Source organism: Podarcis gaigeae (genome assembly GCF_964106915.1).
Source record: "Podarcis gaigeae genome assembly, chromosome: 9".
Taxonomy (NCBI): Eukaryota; Metazoa; Chordata; class Lepidosauria; order Squamata; family Lacertidae; genus Podarcis; species Podarcis gaigeae.
The window spans coordinates 79,716,487-79,736,862 of record NC_139685.1 but is presented as its reverse complement, the minus strand read 5'-3'; the positions used below and the strand labels follow the sequence as shown (position 1 = coordinate 79,736,862).

General features: G+C 49.6%; 1 pseudogene across 1 annotated transcript; it reads left to right on the top strand.

Moving 5' to 3' along the window:
- The first annotated feature begins 14,033 nt into the window (after positions 1-14,033).
- LOC310853078 (small ribosomal subunit protein uS12 pseudogene) lies at positions 14,034-14,440 on the top strand (annotated as a pseudogene). The gene has a single exon. The product of its transcript is annotated as a small ribosomal subunit protein uS12 pseudogene (transcript).
- The last annotated feature ends 5,936 nt before the right edge of the window (positions 14,441-20,376 follow it).

The following is a 20,376-nucleotide window of genomic DNA, read 5'->3' as shown; positions in this document are numbered from 1 at the left end:
ATGGTTTGTAATTCTTAAATAGCTGTATGTTTTTTGACAAGTTTTTTCCCCTTTGTATCTTTTTTCTTTCTTTTCGTTTCATCTTATTTTTTTCTTTTTGTGTGGATTTTTTTAAATATAACAGTAATGCGTTTCATTATGTGCAACGCTTAATGTGCAAATAAAGTTTATTACAACAAAAAACCAAAGTGGTCTTCAAAAGCCTTGCTGCCTCAGACTGCAGAGGCGATACCTAGCCCTTGTGGCGAGTAGCCATGAATCGCCCTCTCCTCCATGAATCTATCCAGTCCTCTTTGGGAGCCCTCCAGGTCACAGGCCATCGCTGCCTCATGTGGGAGGGAGTTCCACAGTTTCAGTCCTTTCATGGTATCCTGAATCTTTCAACGTGCACCGTCATGGCAGGTCCATAACTTATGGTAGAGGAGAGGGTCCTTGTTCTCGCATCCTGCTCACAGGTTTCCTATGACAAGCATCTGGTTGACCACTGTGAGAACAGGATCCTGGAAGGGACCCCTTTGGCCGGATCCAGCAGCCAGGCTCTTCTTAGGACTGGGAATGTTCTTTGCCTGAATCTCTGAAGCGCTGCTCCCTGTCAGAGTGTCTGGGGAAAAAACAAAAAAAATTCCTTCCAGTAGCACCTTAAAGACCAACTAAGTTAGTTCTTGGTATGAGCTTTCGTGTGCATGCACACTTCTTCAGATACCCAGCTAGTTGGGGGGGGGTTATAAATAAATTGTTGTTGTTTAGTCGTTTAGTGGTGTCCGCCTCTTCATGACTCCATGGACCAGAGCACGCCAGGCACTCCTGTCTTCCACTGCCTCCCACATTTTGGTCAAACTCATGCTGGTAGCTTCGACAACACTGTCCCACCATCTCGCCCTCCGTCGTCCCCTTCTCCTTGTGCCCTCCATCTTTCCCAACATCAGGGTCTTTTCCAGGGAGTCTTCTCTTCTCAGGAGGTGGCCAAAGTCTTGGAGCCTCAGCTTCAGGATCTGTCCTTCCAGTGAGCACTCAGGGCTGATTTCCCTAAGAATGGATCGGTTGGATCTTCTTGCAGTCCATGGGACTCTCAAGAGTCTCCTCCAGCACCATAATTCAAAAGCGTCCGTTCTTCGGCGATCAGCCTTCTTGATGGTCCAGCTCTCACTTCCATACATCACCACTGGGAAAACCAGAGCTTTTACTATAATGGACCTTTGTTGGCAAGGTGATGTCTCTGCTTTTTAAGATGCTGTCTAGGTTTGTCATTGCATTATTATTATTATTATTATTATTATTATTATTATTAGTGTAGGAACAATGACCTGGCTGGGTATAGGGCAGCCTCTTGTGTTCTTTGAGCCCCAGAAGATCCTGCAGATCCAGCCCAGACAGCCAATCCACATGCCTTCCAGACAGTGGCTAAGTTCAGGCATGTCCTCAATGGGATTCATTTGCTAATGACCCTCATTGCTGCCCATTAGATTCTGACCACACAACACACCTTCCCCACCCAAGCCAAGGGACAAAAGGATTCAGCCCCACTCACACCTTAATAGCTTAAGGATTCATTCATTTGCCTCCTTTTGGGTAATAATTGCCCACTAAGGAGGCCGCTGTGCCTACCTTGATCTCTGCAAGGATTCCTCCTTTGGCCAGCCTCAGTGGGGTACCCGAGAGGCTCCCTCGCCCTTTGGGGCAACTCAGTGACATGCAAAGGAACCAGCTCTCGGCAGGCTTCCAGGTCATGTTCTTGGCAAGACACAATTAAGTGTGCAAATTTGCCAGCCCATTCACACAGAGGAGAGAACTATCCAGGAAATTTCAGGCAAGGCACATCATAATTGGTTGAAGAAAAGCAGAAAATGAGGTGTGTGGGTTAAAAAAAAAGTTTTAAGAGTGACATATAATTTTTGCTAGGAAAAAGAGAAAAAGGGAGAACGTTCTGAAACCAAAATAAGGAAATTTATTTCTTTGTAGTATTTTTATACTGTCTTCAGTTATATTCCCAGAGCAGTTTACAAAACTGAAAGAAAGAAAATAAATACAGGAAAAAAAGTTTAAAGCCATAAAATCACCACAGCGGCATAAAACCATCACCAGAATTAAGAATTCCTTTCACACACAGATTCTTGCTACAAGCAGCCTGATGATGAGTTCTGGAGAACTCCAAACCTTTCCTCAGTAATAAAGCCCAACAGAGCCTTTTGGAGAATTTAAATTGTATCTAAAGAGGCTCAGGAACATCTTAAAGGACACAGACACAGAAGCATTTATGCAGATGCATTTGGGTTTTTGGAGTCAGAGGGCTGTGATGTACACTGAATTTATTGTTGTTATGGTTTGGTTTTCCAGATTGCTTAATTTCATTATGTATTATTAAGCCGCCTATCATAACATGCTCTGGGGTTGACTTTAATGAAGAGGGAGTTGTAAATATCAGGAAGGAAGGAAGGAAGGAAGGAAGGAAGGAAGGAAGGAAGGAAGGAAGGAAGGAGCAAATTTATCTGGGGTGCCAGCACCACGAAGGCCCTTCTCCCTGGCAGCCCCCACCTCCCCTCAGAGGACAGGAGACCCTTCTCCCCTGGAGATCTTGAGGTTCAAGGCAATGAGGGGTCCAGCAGGTGGTCCTTCAGGTGAGCTGGTCCTAAGCCACAAAGGGCTTTGAAGGTAACGGCCAAGATGGTGAACTGGTGCCCCACTGGCGCCACATGGGGAGACATAGCCCTTGGAAGTGCTGAGAGCATCTCTGCTTAATGCCACTTAAGCACTTCTGGAAGAGGACCAAAGGCCAGGCGCCGGGAGGAGGGATGAGCCCCACTCTCAGGATGCGCACATCTGGAGATGTTGGCTGAGAATACAGTTGACTCTCAATTCTCAAATTCAGCTTTATGCGCTTGGCCAAAAAACTCTCTCAGCGACATCTGCGCTGGCCTGGGATTCAGGAGCACTGCTGCCCCTGTTCATGAGGGCAGAGAAGAGCCATCTCTCTCCTCCTCCAGGAATTTGCCCCATCCTCTTTGAAAGCCATCCTGGTCGCCTCCTGTGGGAGGGAGTTCCACAGTTCAAATCTGTGCTGTGTTTGGATGTGCATTAGATAGCAGGATTTAAATTAACATTCACATTATTAGCATCAGAAAATGTTTGGAAGACAGTGAAATAAGACGATGTATTTAATTTTATTTTTATGTTTTTAAGGTTTGATGTTATGTTTTAATAACTTTTTCTGCTGAGAGATAGCAAAGCGGGTGAAAACAGAAACAAACGCAAGTTGGGGGGAGTCTTGGAGGGGAGGGAGGAATATATAGCAAATGTTAAGAATTTGAGATGTATGTAATGAACGAAAATGAAAAATGAATTAAAAATAATAATAGATGTGCATTTTTCTCATGGGGGCAAGAGATTCAAGGCAAGACCCCAGTGTCAGGGTTGGGGGGCAGCTGCCAGAAGGCGAAATCCCTCCTCAGTTCCACCCCCCCTCCTGCCAGCACCAGACCAGAGGCCAGATGTCTGGGGGTCCCCAGAACAAGAGGCAAGGAGGGGGTCCGGTGTGTGTCCTTTGCAAACAAGCCTGATGGACACGGCTTCCAAAGGGTCCCTTGCCTGGCTCCTTTGATAGGTGTGGGGTCGGAGGGAGGAGCTGGGGGGCTCGCCCCCCACCTCGGGACAAACAAATCTGTGTTTGCCCTTCCCTTCCGCAGGGATGGGACGGGGAAAACCTCTTTGGAAGTGCAAGAATCACGGGGTGCTGTTGCCCCAGACAAGTGTTTGAACATGTTTAACCACTTTGCTAGAGGGGGGGGGGCTTTCCTTATTTGCAAAGGAGCCTTTGAAAAGGGGCCCTTAAGGGCACCACTAGGGCAGGCAAGGCAATCCAGCCCCCCCCCCTGGATTTATCAGGGGTGGGCTGGGGAGGCTGCTCCTTCAGGCCTCTTAATGACAAGGCTCTTTTACAAGTCCAGCCTTTCATCTCCCCTTTACAAGGACCTCTTTGCAGGGACCCCAAAGCTCCTATGGGGTGGGCACTCCCTCCGCCCCACAAGGCAAAGCGGTGGCGGCAAGAGAGGCTGGGATGGTCCTACGTTGGTGGGGGACCACCTTGAACTTTTATGGGCCCCTGGATGCAGGACACGAAACCCTCCTGGCAAAGGGGAGCGCAGAGAGTTTATTAGGCAAATTTGTGGAGGACGGGGTATTAGCCAGGGTGACTGAGGTCTGCCTTCGCAGTCCGAGGCAGAAAGGCTGCTGAACGCGAAATAATAATAATAATAATAATAATAATAATAATAATAATAATAATAATTTATAACCCGCCCTCCCCAGCCAAAGCCAGGCTCAGAGCGGCTAACAGCAATAAAAGCAACACAGCATTCTAAAATCAATTCATTCTAAAATCAATTCAGAATCAAATTCATGGCAACCATTGGGCTGGAGTTCTGTGAGGATCACCAAAGGAGGGGGTCAGACCATGCCTTGGCCAAAGTCCTGGTGGAACAGCTCCATCTTGCAAGCCCTGCAGAAAGATGTCAAGTCCTGCAGGGCCCTGGTCTCTTGGGACAGAGCGTTCCACCAGATCGGGGCCACGACAGAAAAAGCCCTGGCTCTGGTTGAGGCCAGCCTAACCTCCCTGTGGCCTGGGATCTCAAAGATGTTTTTGTTTGAAGACCGTAAGTTCCTCTGCAGGACATACCAGGAGAGGCGCTCCCGTAGGTACGAGGGTCCTAGGCCGTGAAGGGCTTTAGAGGTTAAAACCAGCACCTTGAACCTGATCCTGTACTTCACCGGGAGCCAGTGCAGCTGGTATAGCACCGGGTGAATGTGATCTTGCAGTGAGGACCCTGTAATGAGTCTCGCCATGGCATTATGCACACACTGGAGTTTCTGGGTCAGTCTCAAGGGCAGCCCCACGTAGAGTGAGTTACAGTAATCCAGTCTGGAGGTGACTGTCACGTGGATCACAGTGGCCAGGTCAGGGCGAGAGAGGTATTCTTCAAGGTCAACTTTTGATATTGCTGCTCAGTGTTATCCAGAAATGGCCCGACAGACACATGAAGCAGAAAATGGGGAATCCCCCAGCGCCCCCTCCCCATCTTGGCACCCGGGACCCGCAGCGCAGGATCCCTTGCCATGTGCGTAATCTCAACTGTGCACCATCATTTGTCGCCTTGGTGCCCCTAAAGATGTCGAGTGACTTATGCATTTGATGCCAGGTGGAAATTCAGCGGGTGAAGCTTCATGCAGGGAAAAGCAAAGTGCACAGCGAACCTGGCATGGTGAGAGGAAACCACTGGGGTGTCTGTGTGTTGTGGATCTGGACCCATTACGAGTCAGATCTGGATCCTGCCTCTTGCTGAAGGCAGCATTTGGACCATGCATATGCTATTCCTACAAGTATATCACGGACTTTGGCTAGAACCTTACTATTATGCAAATACGTTTTCTTAAGGGCCTGTGTGAACTTGACGGCACAGGAAAAGTTCAGGTTGAAACAGAAGGAGTCTGCTGAATCTCTAGTGGCAGGGAGTTCCACAGGGCCGGCTGGGCCAATGACACTGAAGATTTGGTTTCTTGTTGTGGTCAGATGATCCTCACCAACCTAGAACAATAAACATACGAATGGACTAAAAACCACTTAGCTGTCTTTGTCTCGTTCTCTGTTCTCTGTTGCGGAGGCAGGGAGGAGTTGCTGCCCCTCGGTGCTGGGGGACCTGGGAAACTCCGGGGCGGGGGGGGGGGGCTGATACCCAGTTCTACCTCTCTTTCAAATTGGAACCAGTGAAGGCAGTGAAGGTCCTGTGTGAGTGTCTGGAGACGATTGGAGGATGGATGGCGGCTAACAGATTGAGGTTGAATCCTGACAAGACAGAAGTCCTGGGGGACAGGAGGCGGGCAGGTGTGGGGGATTCCCTGGTCCTGAATGGGGTAACTGTGCCCCTGAAGGACCAGGTGTGCAACCTGGGAGTCATTTTGGACTCACAGCTGTCCATGGAGGCGCAGGTCAATTCTGTATCCAGGGCAGCTGTTTACCAGCTCCATCTGGTACGCAGGATGAGACCCTTCCTGCCCGCAGACAGAGTGGTGCATGCTCTGGTTATCTCTCGCTTGGACTACTGCCATGCACTCTACGTGTGGCTACCTTTGAAGGTGACCCGGAAACTACAACTAATCCAGAATGTGGCAGCTACACTGGTGACTGGGAGTGGCCACTGAGACCATATAACACTGGTCTTGAAAGACCTACATTGGCTCCCAGTACGTTTCCGAGCACAATTCAAAGTGTTGGTGCTGACCTTGAAAGCCCTAAATGGCCTTAGTACAGTAGACCTGAAGAAGCGTCTCCACCCCCATCGTTCTGCCCGGACACTGAGGTCCAGCGCCGAGGGCCTTCTGGCGGTTCCCTCCCTGTGAGAAGTGAGGGTACAGGGAACCAGGCAGAGGGCCTTCTCAGTGGTGACACCCACCCTGTGGAATGCCCTCCCTTCAGATGTGAAGGAAATAAGCAGCTATCTTCTCTTTAAAAGACATCTGAAGGCAGCCCTGTTTGAGGAAGCTTTTAAATATTTAATGCTGTATTGTTTTTAACACTTGATTGGAAGCTGCCCAGAGTGGCTGGGGAAACTCAGCTAGATGGGAGGGGTATAAATTATTATTATTATTATTATTATTATTATTATTATTATTATTATTATTATTATTATCCCATGGTTCCCACCCTTGTGGAACTTTGTGAGACAATCACTGACATTCTCCTTTGCAAACCCAGCACCTTCCCTGAAACCTAGCCCCATCTTTGGCAGCAATCCCTCCTGGTCAGGAGCAAAAACAGCAGAAGGGAACCCCGGCCACCGAAACAAGACTTGGGCGGCGTCACAGCTCTCTCAGCCTTGGGTTTCCTGCACTGCAGGGGTTGGACTAGATGACCCTTGGAACCCCTTCCATGATTTGCCTTGCTGCTCTCCCTGACACCTGCATTCTCTCCCTCCCTGCCCCCCTTATCCCTGGGACCTAGTGAAACCCAAGCCAAGGGGACGCTGTGGGGCTCAGTGGGGCTGTCCTCCCCCCTCCGACACCCAGCCTGGCCTTCCAGATGTTGGGGAGGCTGGTCCCTCAAGCCCCATATTCCCTCCCCTATAAAATGGAGACTACTCTGGAGCAGGAGCAGCAGAGGGAGCTTCTCCCCACTTCCCCCCCCCCCAAACACACACAAACACCCCCTCCCTCCCTCCCTCCCCTGGCTCTGGGGCTGAGGTGTGACTTTTCCCAGATCATTAGCAGAAGGCAGTACATTTTTCTAAGGCTGCAGAAAAGGAGCAGCCACCTGAATCCCACCAGGATGGCCTCTGTGGGGGTGCAGAGAGGGCTGCCCTTTCTGAGGACGGGGAGGAGGTTTGGGTTCGAGAACAGCCTGGCTCTGGGAGAGAGGGGGACCCGAGAGGGAGCCTCCCACCAGTGTTAAAAGTGCAGCCCTGGAACCTGCAAGCGGAAAGTGTCCACAGGGCAACAGTGCCTCTGGGCCTGTGCTGAGTGCTTGCCCCTGCCCCGGAGCTTTTGCCAGCACACCCAGGACCACGGAGGGGGCAGGGAAAACCAGAGGTGCACATTGATGCATCTATTTGAGAGGCACAAATACAAGATGGGTGACACCTGGCTTGAGAGCAGTACATGTGAAAAGGATCCAGGAGTCCTGGTTGACCACAAGCTTGACATGAGCCAACAGTGTGACGCGGCAGCTAAAAAAGCCAATGCAATTCTGGGCTGCATCAATAGGAGTATAGCATCTAGATCAAGGGAAGTAATAGTGCCACTATATTCTGCTCTGGTCAGACCTCACCTGGAGTACTGTGTCCAGTTCTGGGCACCACAGTTCAAGAAGGACACTGACAAACTGGAACGTGTCCAGAGGAGGGCAACCAAAATGGTCAAAGGCCTGGAAACGATGCCTTATGAGGAACGGCTAAGGGAGCTGGGCATGTTTAGCCTGGAGAAGAGGAGGTTAAGGGGTGATATGATAGCCATGTTCAAATATATAAAAGGATGTCACATAGAGGAGGGAGAAAGGTTGTTTTCTGCTGCTCCAGAGAAGCGGACACGGAGCAATGGATCCAAGCTACAAGAAAGAAGATTCCACCTAAACATGAGGAAGAACTTCCTGACAGTAAGAGCTGTTCAACAGTGGAATTTGCTGCCAAGGAGTGTGGTGGAGTCTCCTTCTTTGGAGGTCTTTAAGCAGAGGCTTGACAACCATATGTCAGGAGTGCTCTGATGGTGTTTCCTGCTTGGCAGGGGGTTGGACTCGATGGCCCTTGGGGTCTCTTCCAACTCTATGATTCTATGATTCTATTATCTGGTGCATTTTCTACCCTGCCTTTCTTACATCTGAAGGTGGCGTAAATGGCCCTGACCAGAGCCAGGTGGGTTTAGTTTTGAGTGATTGATGGACTGCATTCCCCCCCCCCTCCTTAAGGCAGAGCAGAGGGGCTGCATCATATCTGCTAGAACCATCTGGCTGCTAGATGGGTTGAGCCCCAGCACCGCTTTCCAGAGGGAGCTGCCTGTGTCTCAGAAAGCCAAAGTCTCAAAGGAGAAGTCTCCTTCCCAATGGGCAACAAAAGACCTTCTTTTTGCTAGAGGTTCCTGTTCATAGTCCTTTGAATGGCAGATCACACACACACACACACACACACACACACACACACACAGTTTTTGAATTACTTGCTCCTAGATGTTGTGACCCCAAGGACTGGCTAGGACAGGGGTCTGTGTGAGTTTCACCCAGGCAGTCCGTGGCTTGACTGCGGATTTGTGGGTGAAGGTGGGAGATGGCAGATCTATCGCACTAGACATTCATATTGACTTTTAATTTCTGCTTTTGTTTCCTCTTCTTCTTCTTTGGCAACCCCTTGTAGATGAGTAAGATTGTCTTCCATAAACACGGTTTTAACACTGAGTCTGTAAGTGACTGTGGAGGCCAGTTCTGGATCCACACATCCTTCCACAGTGGGGACATTGGTTTCTGGGCGGGAGTTGATCACAGTGTGGATTTGCCAAGTGTGCCTTCCTCTTAGCACGTTTTTCCCTTTCGGCCTGAGTTCGAGCGTCTTCAAAGCCCATGACACCTTTGGTCAAGGCTGTTCTCCAACTGGAGCGCTCACAGGCCACTGTTACCCAGTTATCACTACTTATACTGCATTTTTAAATATTTGCCTTCGGAGCGTCTTTAAACCTCTTTTGTTGTCCACCGGTATTCCGCTTTCCATTCTTAAGTTGGGAACAGGGTAGTTGCTTTGGAAAACAATAATCAAGCATCTAAACGACGAAGTTGATGTTGAAGAATCATCGCTTCAAATGATAAGCTTCAACAATGAAGATCTTTGCTTCTTCCAGTACACTGACACTAGTTCGCCTGTCTTCCCAAGTGATGTGTAAAAATTTTCAGAGACACCATTGATGTAATCTTTCAAGGAGTTGGAGATGGCATTTATAAGTGGTCCATGTTTCACAAGCAGACAGCAAGGTTGGGAGTACAATAGCTTTGTAAACAAGCATTTTGGCTTCCCTGTGAGTGTCCCGGTCCTCAAACACTCTGCGCTTCAATCGGGAGAAAGCTGCACTCGCGGAGCTCAGGCGCTGCTGGATTTCGGCATCAATGTTGACCCTTGTGGAAAGAGAACTGCCTAGGTAGGAGAAGCGATTGACATTTTCCAACATTGCACCATTGAGTTGGATTTGTGGTGCTGCAGAGGGGTTATTTTGTACTTGTTGGTGCAGTACTTTGGTTTTTTGGATGTTGAGCGACAGGCCAAGCTTTTCGTAAGCTTCTGCGAAGATATTTAGGATGGTTTGGAGGTCATCCTCTGAGCGTGCACACACTACGTTGTCATCAGCATACTGAAGCTCTATGACGGAACTTACGGTAACTTTGGTTTCCGTCTCCTCAGACTGAAGAGCTTTCCATCTGTTCGATATATGATTTCTACTCCGGTGGGGAGTTTCCCTTCGACAAAGTGTAGGATAATGGCAATGAAAATAATGAATAGAGTTGGGGCACAACCCTGTTTAACACCTGATCCCACTGTGAATGGTTCACTTTGAGAGCCATTGTTATCTGTGATTGTTGCTGCCATATTATCCTGGAGAAGCTGAATGATGGTCACAAATTGGGCAGCCAATTTTCAGAAGGACAGTCCACAGGGCAGTGTGATTTACAGTGCCAAAAGCCTTAGTCAGGTCTATAAACACCATATCCAGGGCTTGGTTTTGCTCTCTGCATTTTTCTTGAAGCTGAGCAGTGAAAATCATGTCCACTGTCTAAAACCATTTTGGGAATCAGGAAGGGTCTCCTCAGATATTGTTAAGAGACAGTTTACTAAGATCCTTGCAGGAATTTTGCCGGCGATTGGCACTCAGAAGCATGGCTGTGGAGGCAAAGCAGAGCCGTCGATGGCAAACAGGCCTGCTAGTTCAGAAGCAGACAGGGCTCAGGGTTGAACCACTTCCTCAAATCAACTTGGAAGGTGCATTCAAATCAATGCCGGAGCTGGGGATGTTTAGCCTGGAAAAGAGGAGAGTGAGAGGAGATGTGCCAGCCCTCTTCAAATATCTGGAGGGCCGTCTCGTGGAGGACGGAGCAATCGTTTTCCGCAAGGGGTTGGGCAAGATGACCTTTGGGAATCCCTTCCAACTTGACAATTCTGCAATTCTATGTGTGAATGCCTGCCTGCCTGACTTTGCTTCCATGCAAAGCCCAGAGTCCAGAGACCCAAAGTCCAGAGACCCAAAGCGCCAGGGATCCAGAACGGTGCTGGCCTGTGGTTCCCCCCACGAGGCCCAGGCAGTTCCTGCTTCCCTCCTGCTCCTCTCTGGGCCTGGCCTGCCCCTTCTGTCTCCAGCTGAGTTTTATTAAGACGTCCAAAGTGGCTTCTCTTCCCCCCCGGCTGAGCGCAGTCAATCTATTGCCACCCCCAAAGCCTCGTTTCCAGATTGCCATTGGTCCGGCTACAACACCTGAAGACATGTGCGCTGTTTGGGCTCTTTGAGGCCGCAGCTAATCCTGGCTCAGAGGGCAGTGAGAACAAAGAGGCTCCTTCAGCCAGGATGCCCAAAGATCTCCTCCCTGCGCCGAGCTCCCCGCCGCTCGCGTAATCCAATTGCGCTGCCTCCCCTCTCCCCTTTGATGAGGGCGGGGGGATTATTTCGCCAGGCCTTGTTCTGCTCCGCTCGGACACTTCCTCTCGGTTTAATAGAGGGGATTAGCAGCTCCCTACAGGCTCCAGGGTGTAATCTCAAATCTTGCCAGTTCCACCAAGGGGTGCAACATGCCATGGGGCTCAGACAGCCCCCCAGGGCTGGGCAGCGGCAGCAGGAAATGCCCAAGACCTCAAGCATCTTGGGGGCATCTAGTTCAGGACTGCCCGTCTGACTGGCAGAAATGGGTCTCTGGGATTTCAGGCAGGCTTCTCTGCCACCGGGAGACCCCAGCGGGGATTGAACCAGTGATCTTCACCTTGCAAGGAAGATGCTCTGAGCCGTGCCTTGAGAGCAGCCTTCGCCAACTTGTCGCCCTGCAGACGTTGTTGGAATGCAGTTGCCATCAGCCCCATCCGGGGGGGGGGGGGCAGGTTGACGACGGCCATTTCAGAGCATCAGCAAAGGCTGCTCAAAGGACACGCCGGTCTAGGACAACGTGGTGTGCGCACGCTCGAGGACGACCTCCAAACCATCCTAAATATCTTCGAAGTAGCTTACAAAAAACTTGGCCTATCGCTCAACTTCCAAAAAAGCAACAAGCACAAAACAAGTCCTCTGCAGCACCACAAAGCCAACTCAATGGTGTAACTTTGGAAAGTGTCAATCGCTTCTCCTACCTAGGCAGTTGTCTTTCCACAAGGGCCAACATTGATGCTGAAATTCGGCATCGTCTGAGTTCTGCGAGTGCAGCTTTCTCCTGATTGAAGCGCAGAGTGTTTGAGGACCGGGACATTCGGACATTCGCAGGGAAACCAAAATGCTTGTTTACAAAGCTATTGTACTACCAACCTTGCTGTCTGCTTGTGAAACATGGACCACTTGTAAATGCCATCTCCAACTCCTTGAAAGATTCCATCAACGGTGTCTCCCAAAAAATTTTACACATCACTTGGGAAGACAGGCGAACTACCAGTAATACCAGAGTACTGGAAGAAGCAAAGATCACCTGTGTTGAAACAGTGATTCTTCAACATCAACTTCACTGGACTGGTCATATTGTGCAGATGCCTGATGATCGTCTTCCAAAGCAACCACTTTATTCCGAACTTAAAAATGGAAAGCGTAATGCTGGTGGTCAACAAAAGAGGTTCAAAGACTCTCTCAAGGCAAATCTTAAAAAATGTAGTATAAATACTGACAGCTGGGAAACACTGGCCTGTGAGCGCTCCAGTTGGAGAACAGCCTTGACCAAAGGTGTCCTGGGCTTTGAAGACACTTGAACTCAGGACGCAAGGGAGATACACGCTAAGAGGAAGGAATGCCTGGCAAATCCACACTGTGATCAACTCCCGCCCAGAAACCAATGTCCCCCCTGTGGAAGGACGTGTGGATCCAGAATTGGCCTCCACAGTCACTTACGGACTCATTGTTGAAACCGTGTTCATGGAAGACAAACTTACTTGGCTACAAGGGACTGCCAAAGAAAAAAGAAGGTCTAGGAGTTTGGTTCACCTTCCGAACACAGGGAACAACAATGCAAAAGCTTCCTTTCAGTTATGTGAGCAGGGAGTTAATTTCCTTTTTTTAAAAAAAAGATAAAGGTCCCCTGACAATTAAGTCCAGTTGCAAACGACTTTGGGGTTGCGGCACTCTCCTCGCTTTATTGGCCGAGGGAGCCGGAGTCCAGCTTCCGGGTCATGTGGCCAGCATGACTAAGCCGCTTCTGGCAAAACCAGAGCAGCGCACGGAAACACCGTTTACCTTCCCGCCGGAGCTGTACCTATTTATCTACTTGCACTTTGACGTGCTTTCAAACTGCTAGGTTCCTTAGAGCCCCTTAAATCTGAGAGGTGCAGGGACTGGTGACTCAGGCAGAGCATTGCAGACCCTACCTTTCCATCTCTTGAAATCTAGACCTTTCTCTTGCATTCTTTGGCGTTGATTTGGAAGAAAGGGCAGAAGCTGGAACTGTCACGGGAGCCTCTTCACAACCAGAAACAAGGCGAGTGCTGTACCCCATAGTCCAGGGGCCCATTACCTTACCTTACCTTGATACCACTGTTACCTTCTTTGAGAAGGTTGTTCCCACGACAGATCAGCACAATTGGTTCTACGATTCTGCGCACCCAGAGACAGCGTCAAGCTCTGTCTCTGCCAAGGACTTGCAGCAAGAGCCTTGGGCAGGTCAGGTCACCGTCTGCGTAATGGAAATAAGGGCCATCTGCGCTGAGGATTTGAAGCCACAGAGGCGCCCATAAAATGCTTTGCAAGATCCAGGTGCTGTGCGCATGAGCAGAAGAGGCGGCCTGCGACTTCTGGGGCGGAGGGGGGTCCTGACCATGAGTGGGTCTTTCTGCCGGGTCAGGCGGGAGCATCATGGCTTGCTGCTTAGAGAACCCCCCTCCATCTCTCGGGGAGGGGCTTTTAAAGGTCCCTTTGGCTGCTATAAAACAATGTTGGGAATGGAGCAATTCCCCACATGGGTTTTTTATAGCGTGCAGCTTTCCTTTCGTTGTGGGGGAATGAAAGCAAAGACGTGGGGAGAGAGTTCTTGTTCCCGCCATGTGTGATCGCCTCTCCCCTCCTCAAAACAGATATCTTCTATTATTATTATTATTATTATACCGCCCCTCGTCTGCCGATCTCAGGGCGGTTCACAACCTAAAAATATGGTATAAAACACACACCAAATGCATGATAAAAACAAGAACAAACCCCAAACAACACCCCCTCCCATCTAAAGGGCTAGGGGACTCAGAAATGCAGCCTCTGCCAAGCCTGAACAGGGAGAACAAGCAGTCTAACTTTCTACCTCCTCTGTCAGAAGGCGCTATTTCCGCTTTGGGCGAACCAGCAGCAGGAGGAAGATGGGCAAGGGCCGTGGGCTGCGCAGTCATTGCCGAGACCAGAAATGGCAGGACAAACAATACCAAAAGGCACATCTGGGTACTGCTTTGAAAGCCAGCCCTTTGGGGGGAGCTTCCCATGCCAAAGGAATTGTCTTGGGAAAAGTTGGTGTTGAAGCTAAGCAGCCCAATTCTGCCATCAGGAAGTGTGTCCGAGTTCAGCTCATCAAGAATGGAAAGAAAACAACAGCATTTGTTCCTAATAATGGTTGTCTGAACTAGAGAATGATGAAGTCCTGGTTGCTGGGTTTGGTCGGAAAGGGCATGGTGACATTCCAGGAGTTTGTTTCAAGTCGTCAAAGTAGCAAATGTTAGCATTGTACAAAGGCAAGAAAGAGAGACCAAGATCATAATATCTGTGATGCTGCATCCAGCTATAATAAAACTTCTCATTTGAGAATAATAAAAAAAAGAAGGCGCTATATCCCCAAATACCAGTTTGTGCAGAGTGGCAATGTAGCACAGCTGGAGCCACAGCTGGATCCACCACAGAAAAGGATATAAGGTGGCCCATGAGCTGAACATGAGTCCACAGTGTGATGTAGCAGCAAAAAAGCTCACGCTCTTCTAGGCTGCACCAACAGAAGTCTAGTGTCTGGACGAAGGGAAGTCAGAGTCCCATGCTCTTCTGCCTTGGTCAGACCACATCTGGAGTGATGTGTCCATTTCTGGGCACCCCAGGTTAAGGAAATGGACAAGCTGGAAGGTGTGCAGAAGAGGGTGGCTTAGATGATCAAGGGTCTGGAGACCAAGCCTGATGAGGAACAGTTGAAGGAGTTGGGTACGTTTGGCCTGGGAAAAAGGAGACTGAGAGGAGATAGAAAACAAGAGCCATCTCTATGCGGCCTAGGACCCACGTACCTATGGGACCGCCTCTCCTGGTATGTCCCACGGAGGACCTTAAGGTCCACAAATGACAACATTTTGGAGGTCCCAGGTCGCAAGGTGGTTAGGCTGGCCTCAACCAGAGCCAGGGCTTTTTCTGTCGTGGCCCCGATCTGGTGGAACGCTCTGTCCCAAGAGACTAGGGCCCTGCGGGACTTGACATCTTTCCGCAGGGCCTGCAAGACGGAGCTGTTCCGCCTGGCCTTTGGTTTGGACTCAGTTTGACCCTTATGTTTCCCTCCCCTTATGGTCTTGCTCTATCTGCTACTTTAAAACGAGGCTGCATCTTAAATTGCATTTTAACCTGTATTTTAAATTGGTTCCCCCCCCCTTTCCTCCCATGATGTTTTTATTGTAATTTTACCGGTGTTAGCCACCCTGAGCCCAGCTCTGGCCGGGGAGGGCAGGGTATAAATAAATTTGTTGTTGTTGTTGTTGTTGTTATCTTCAAAGATCTCCAGGGCTGTCCCATGGAAGACAGAGCAAGTTTGTTTTCTGCTGCCCCAATGGCTTCATGTCACAAGGAAGGAGAGTCCAGCTAAACATCAGGAAGAACTTTCTGAGGGCAAGAGCTCAGGAGCAGGTGGACTCTCCACTGGAGGCTTTTTTTTTTTTGTGCAGTCGTGTTTCCCGCATTTGGGGAAATCTCAGGGGTCAGCACACCCGCAGTGCAATGGATGAGCCTCACCCTGGGAAAACCTCCTTCATGATCAAGGTGTCTCCCCTGCCAGGTAAGTATTCCACTGGAGGCTTTTGAGCAGAGGTTGGGATGCTATAACTGAGATTCCTGCATCACAGAGGGCTGGACTAGATGCCTCTTGGGGTCCCTTACCATTCTATGCGTCCATGATTCTAACCCCCTGAGTGTGTGCAGGGGAGGCCCAGAGCTCGGGGCTGCTGAGCAAATCCTTCACACATGTTCAGAAGGTCACAGATTCACCTGAGTCCCCCAGGTGGAAGGATCCATCCTCTCTGCGGACGCTGGGAGGGACTGGACCTGGAACCCTCTACATTTCTACAAAGGTACGTGGAGCTTCCTTTGAAGGTGACCCGGAAACTGCAACTAACTGCAACAGACTGGGGACTGGGAGCAGCCGCTGAGACCACAGAACACTGGTCCTGAGAGATCTGCATTGGCTTCCAGTAGGTTTCCGAGCACAATTCAAAGTGTTGGTGCTGACCTTGAGAGCCCCAAACGGCCTCGATCCAGTATACCTGAAGGAGCGTCTCCACCCCCATCGTTCTGCCTGGACACTGAGGTCCAGCGCCAAGGGCCTTCTGACGGTTCCCTCACTGCAAGAAGCCAAGTTACAGGGAACCAGGCAGAGGGCCTTCTCAGTGGTGGCGCCCGCCCTGTGGAACACCCTCCCTTCAGATGTCAAGGAAATAAGCAACTATCTTATCTTTAAAAGACATCTGAAGGCAGCCCTGTTTAGGGAAGTTTTTGATATTTAATGCTGTATTGTTTTTAACACTCGGTTGTGAGCCGCCCAGAGTGGCTGGGGAGGCCCAGCTGGATGGGTGGGGTATAAATAAATTGTTATTCTTATTCTTATTCTTATTCTTATTATTATTATTATTATTATTATTATTATTATTCTGCCTCCGAGCCACGATGGGGCAGCGACCAGCCCCTTTGGTCCCACAGCTGCACCTCTTGATTTAATAAGCAGGGGGGTGGGGGACTAACAGTGGAAGAGCATTAAAGGAAGGGAAGGCAGACAAAGGACCCGTCCGGCCGACAAAGATGCGCCGGGGCCTTTAATGATGCGCCGGGGGGCGGCTCTGCTCTCCAGCGGCCCCTTTGCTGCGGCGATTAAGAGCGCACCGTCATTGTTGGGGCCCAGAGATAAATCCCCGCGCAGCTCCGCCGCTGATGCGATTGATTCCCCCCGCAATTTGTGATCCTATTGTGGCCGCTCATTTGCTGGCGAGGGGGGAGTCTGGGAACCCCTCTTGGAACTTTCCCCTGGTCATTAGTATCCCAATTAGATGGGGGGGAGATGCGGAGAGGGAGACAGAATGGAAGGAAGCCATGGGATTAGGCCCCCCTCCCCAGCACCACCCGACTGTACTCCTGCCAAATCTGCACCCATGTTGTACATCCCCAATTAATCCTCCCCTAATTTAATTAATTAAGTTCCAGAGGAGGGGCCTGTTCATCTTCCAGTTTTATACACTCCCATGCATGGGCGTAGCCAGGATTTTTGTTGTGGTTGGGGCAGAACCTGAGTTTGCTTTGCATTTTTATTGATTTTTATTGATGGGGGCCCCCGCTCCCCCTTGGCTATGCCCATGACTCCATGGAAATGCAGGCAGCCCATGGGCAGGAGCATAGATGTGCAAGGAAGCAGGCATGGGGCGGGGGCAGAACACTTAGAACTGTAGCGCTGGAAGGGACCCAGGGGTCATCTAGTCCAGCCCGCTGCAATGCAGGAATCTCAACTAAAGCATCCCTGACAGGTGACCAGGCAACCTCCATTTAAGAACCTCTGACGAAGGGGAGTCAGTTCCACTGTCAAACACCCCATAGGTAAAGGTAAAGGACCCCTGGATGGTTAAGTCCAGTCAAAGGCGACTCTGGACTTGTGGCACTCATCTCCTATTTAGGGACTTCCCTGGCTTTTTTCTGGCCCACGTAGGACCAGTCTGGATAGCTGGCCTTGATGAAGATTTGACGTTTTCATGCCCAAAAAGTTTTTGATTTGAGTTTCTACTGAAATGAGGCTTCATTTTAATGTTGTGTTTTAATCTTGGTTTTATGTTGTATTTTAATCAATTGTTTTTATACCTGGTGTTAGCTGCCCTGAGCCCAGTCTTGGCTGGGGAGAGCGGGGTATAAATAAAACTTATTATTATTATCTCGCTTTCAGGCCGAGGGAGCCGGCGTTTGTCCACAGACGGCTTTCCAGGTCATGTGGCCAGCAGGACTAAACTGCTTCTGGCACAACGGGAAACCATGACGGAAATCAGAGCGCATGGAAATGCCATTTACTTCCCGCCACAGTGGTACCTATTTATCTACTTGCTCTAGTGTGCTTTCAAACTGCTCGGTTGGCAGGAGCTGGGACTGAGCAACGGGAGCTCACCCCATTGCAGAGATTCGACCAGGCTTCCTCAACCTCAGCCCTCCAGATGTTTTTGGCCTACAACTCCCATGATCCCTAGCTAGCCGGACCAGTGGTCAGGGATGATGGGAATTGTAGTCCCAAAACATCTGGAGGGCCGAGGTTGAGGAAGCCTGGTTTAGACCACAGCGCCACCCTTGTCCCCATATTCTCAGAAAGCCCTTCCTAGTGTTTCTGCCCCTGCCTGGCTGGCATTAGGGGTTTCACTGAAGTCTCCCCAGTGGGGCTTGAGTGGGTGAGCAGGAGCTATTTCACGCTTCCTTCAATATGTTGAGGGTTTGGTGATAACCTGCAATCATTAAATAAATCGAGCTGTATCAGTTGTCAGCCAGAGGGAGATAGATTCCATTTCCACCCTGGATCTCTGCCTAACATCAATCTACAAATGGCTGACATTGAATCTGCTCCCCTGAGGAATAGCCCCACTGATCCTCTGCAACCAGTTCCAGTCAGGCTGGCAGTCCTGAACACCCTCCGAAAACTGGGGTTTGCCCCTCAAGCCCTTCTAAGTCTGGGGTTGAGCCAGGCAAAAGCTACGGTCAGGCAAAGAATCATAGAGACCTAGAGACAATGGAACTGCGCAAGGTGCCCCGACTATAAAATTGGAGAAATCGAGAGAGATATAGCCGCACCGGCAGCATAACTCTTCTTTCTCGTATCTAAAAATGCAAGAAGTCCCATATGCTCAGAGCATTTGTTCTCTAGATGTCCCTTCTATGAAGAGGCACGGAGTGAGACCATTGGTTCCCTGCTGGTGAGGCCCGCTGTCCTCCCGGAAAAGCAAAATTTTGACCTTTTCCCGTTAGGCAAAGATCATAAGACGACCCGGATGGTCGCCAGATTCTGTGTACAGACCTGTAGGCGCAGACCATCTCCCAACTCCAACTAGTTCATGAACAAAATCCCCAAGCTCAGTTCTATGGGTGACTCTGGGTCAGCTCCCTGTGGTAGTTTATTGTTGTACATTGTTTTTAAACTTATTGTTGTACATTGTTTTAATTGTCTGTTTTCCTTCTGTGGCTGTACCCCCAAGTGTGTTTTATAACCTGGTCTCCGACTGTAATAAATTATCTATCTATCTACCCTGGATCTCTGGCGGGAGGGATCTCCTCTCAAGAGTTAAGGGAAGAGGGAGAGGTCAGGGACTTCTGGCCTTGAATTAACTAACCAGCTAACTTAATTAACCAATTAATTAATGGCTACCCCACCCTTGCTCCCAGAGGATCTAGGGAGAGAAAGAACAAGAGGAAAAGCATCAGGCTATTATAGGATGGGGGGGGGGGGGCTTGTTTTTCAGCCCTCCAGACCCAGACAGGCAATACACAAACCTGGCAGCTTTGAGAAATCCATTGTCAAGGCTGATGGTTTTGGAAAGCCTGGCAGATTCCCTTTTCCCCCTCCCACCTGCTGGTCTCATTAGCACTGATAATCACAGCATCCTGTGCAATAATTCCATTGGGAGGGGGGACAGGAGGGGGGGAGAAGAGAAGCCTCCACTTTGCTTAAAAAAACCCACTGTATCCTTAAAGTATAGAAACTCTCTGGAAATTACTTATTGCAGGAGGGGGGAGACCCATAAGTCGTAAGTCTCTGGGTCCAGGTTACCTTGGAGAATCACAGAGCTGGAAGGGACCACATGGGTCATCTAGTCCAGCCCCCCCCTGCAGTGCAGGAATCTTTCACCCAACAAGGGATTCGAACCCGTGTCCCGGAGGGTCTCATGCTCTATCAACTAAACCGTGCCTGAAACCCTATAATGGCCGAGATCGCCTGCAGGAGCATCGCTAATCGTTCTCCGTGTTGGCAAAGCTCATTTGACAACAAAGAGAAACCCAGCCCTTTGGGTCATGGGCCCAGTCCTGTGGAACTCCCTGCCACTGGAGATTCAGCAGGCGCCTCCTGAGCCAACCTTTTAAATGCCTGCTGAAAACTTCTCTATTCCGCCTGGCCTCTGCTGGCACTTAAGAGCACGTCCCCCACAATCGTCAACTGATATCTGATTAAAATTTTGTTATGGTTTTTATTGTATGGTTCTTTGCATTGTTATAAACCACTTTCATTTTTTTTAGGGCACAGTGGTATACAAATATTTTTATAAATAAATAAATTCTGGTCCTCTCTACTCAGTGTGGTGAGATTTTATTTCATATAGTTTCAGATTTACAGGGCTCTCTCCCAGCGCCGTCTAGAGAAATATGGATGTCATGATCTTAGATTGGGTGCTATTATTTAATAAGTTTAGATTTTGTACAACCTACCTTTGGTCAGATAGATTATGAACCGTTCTTGCT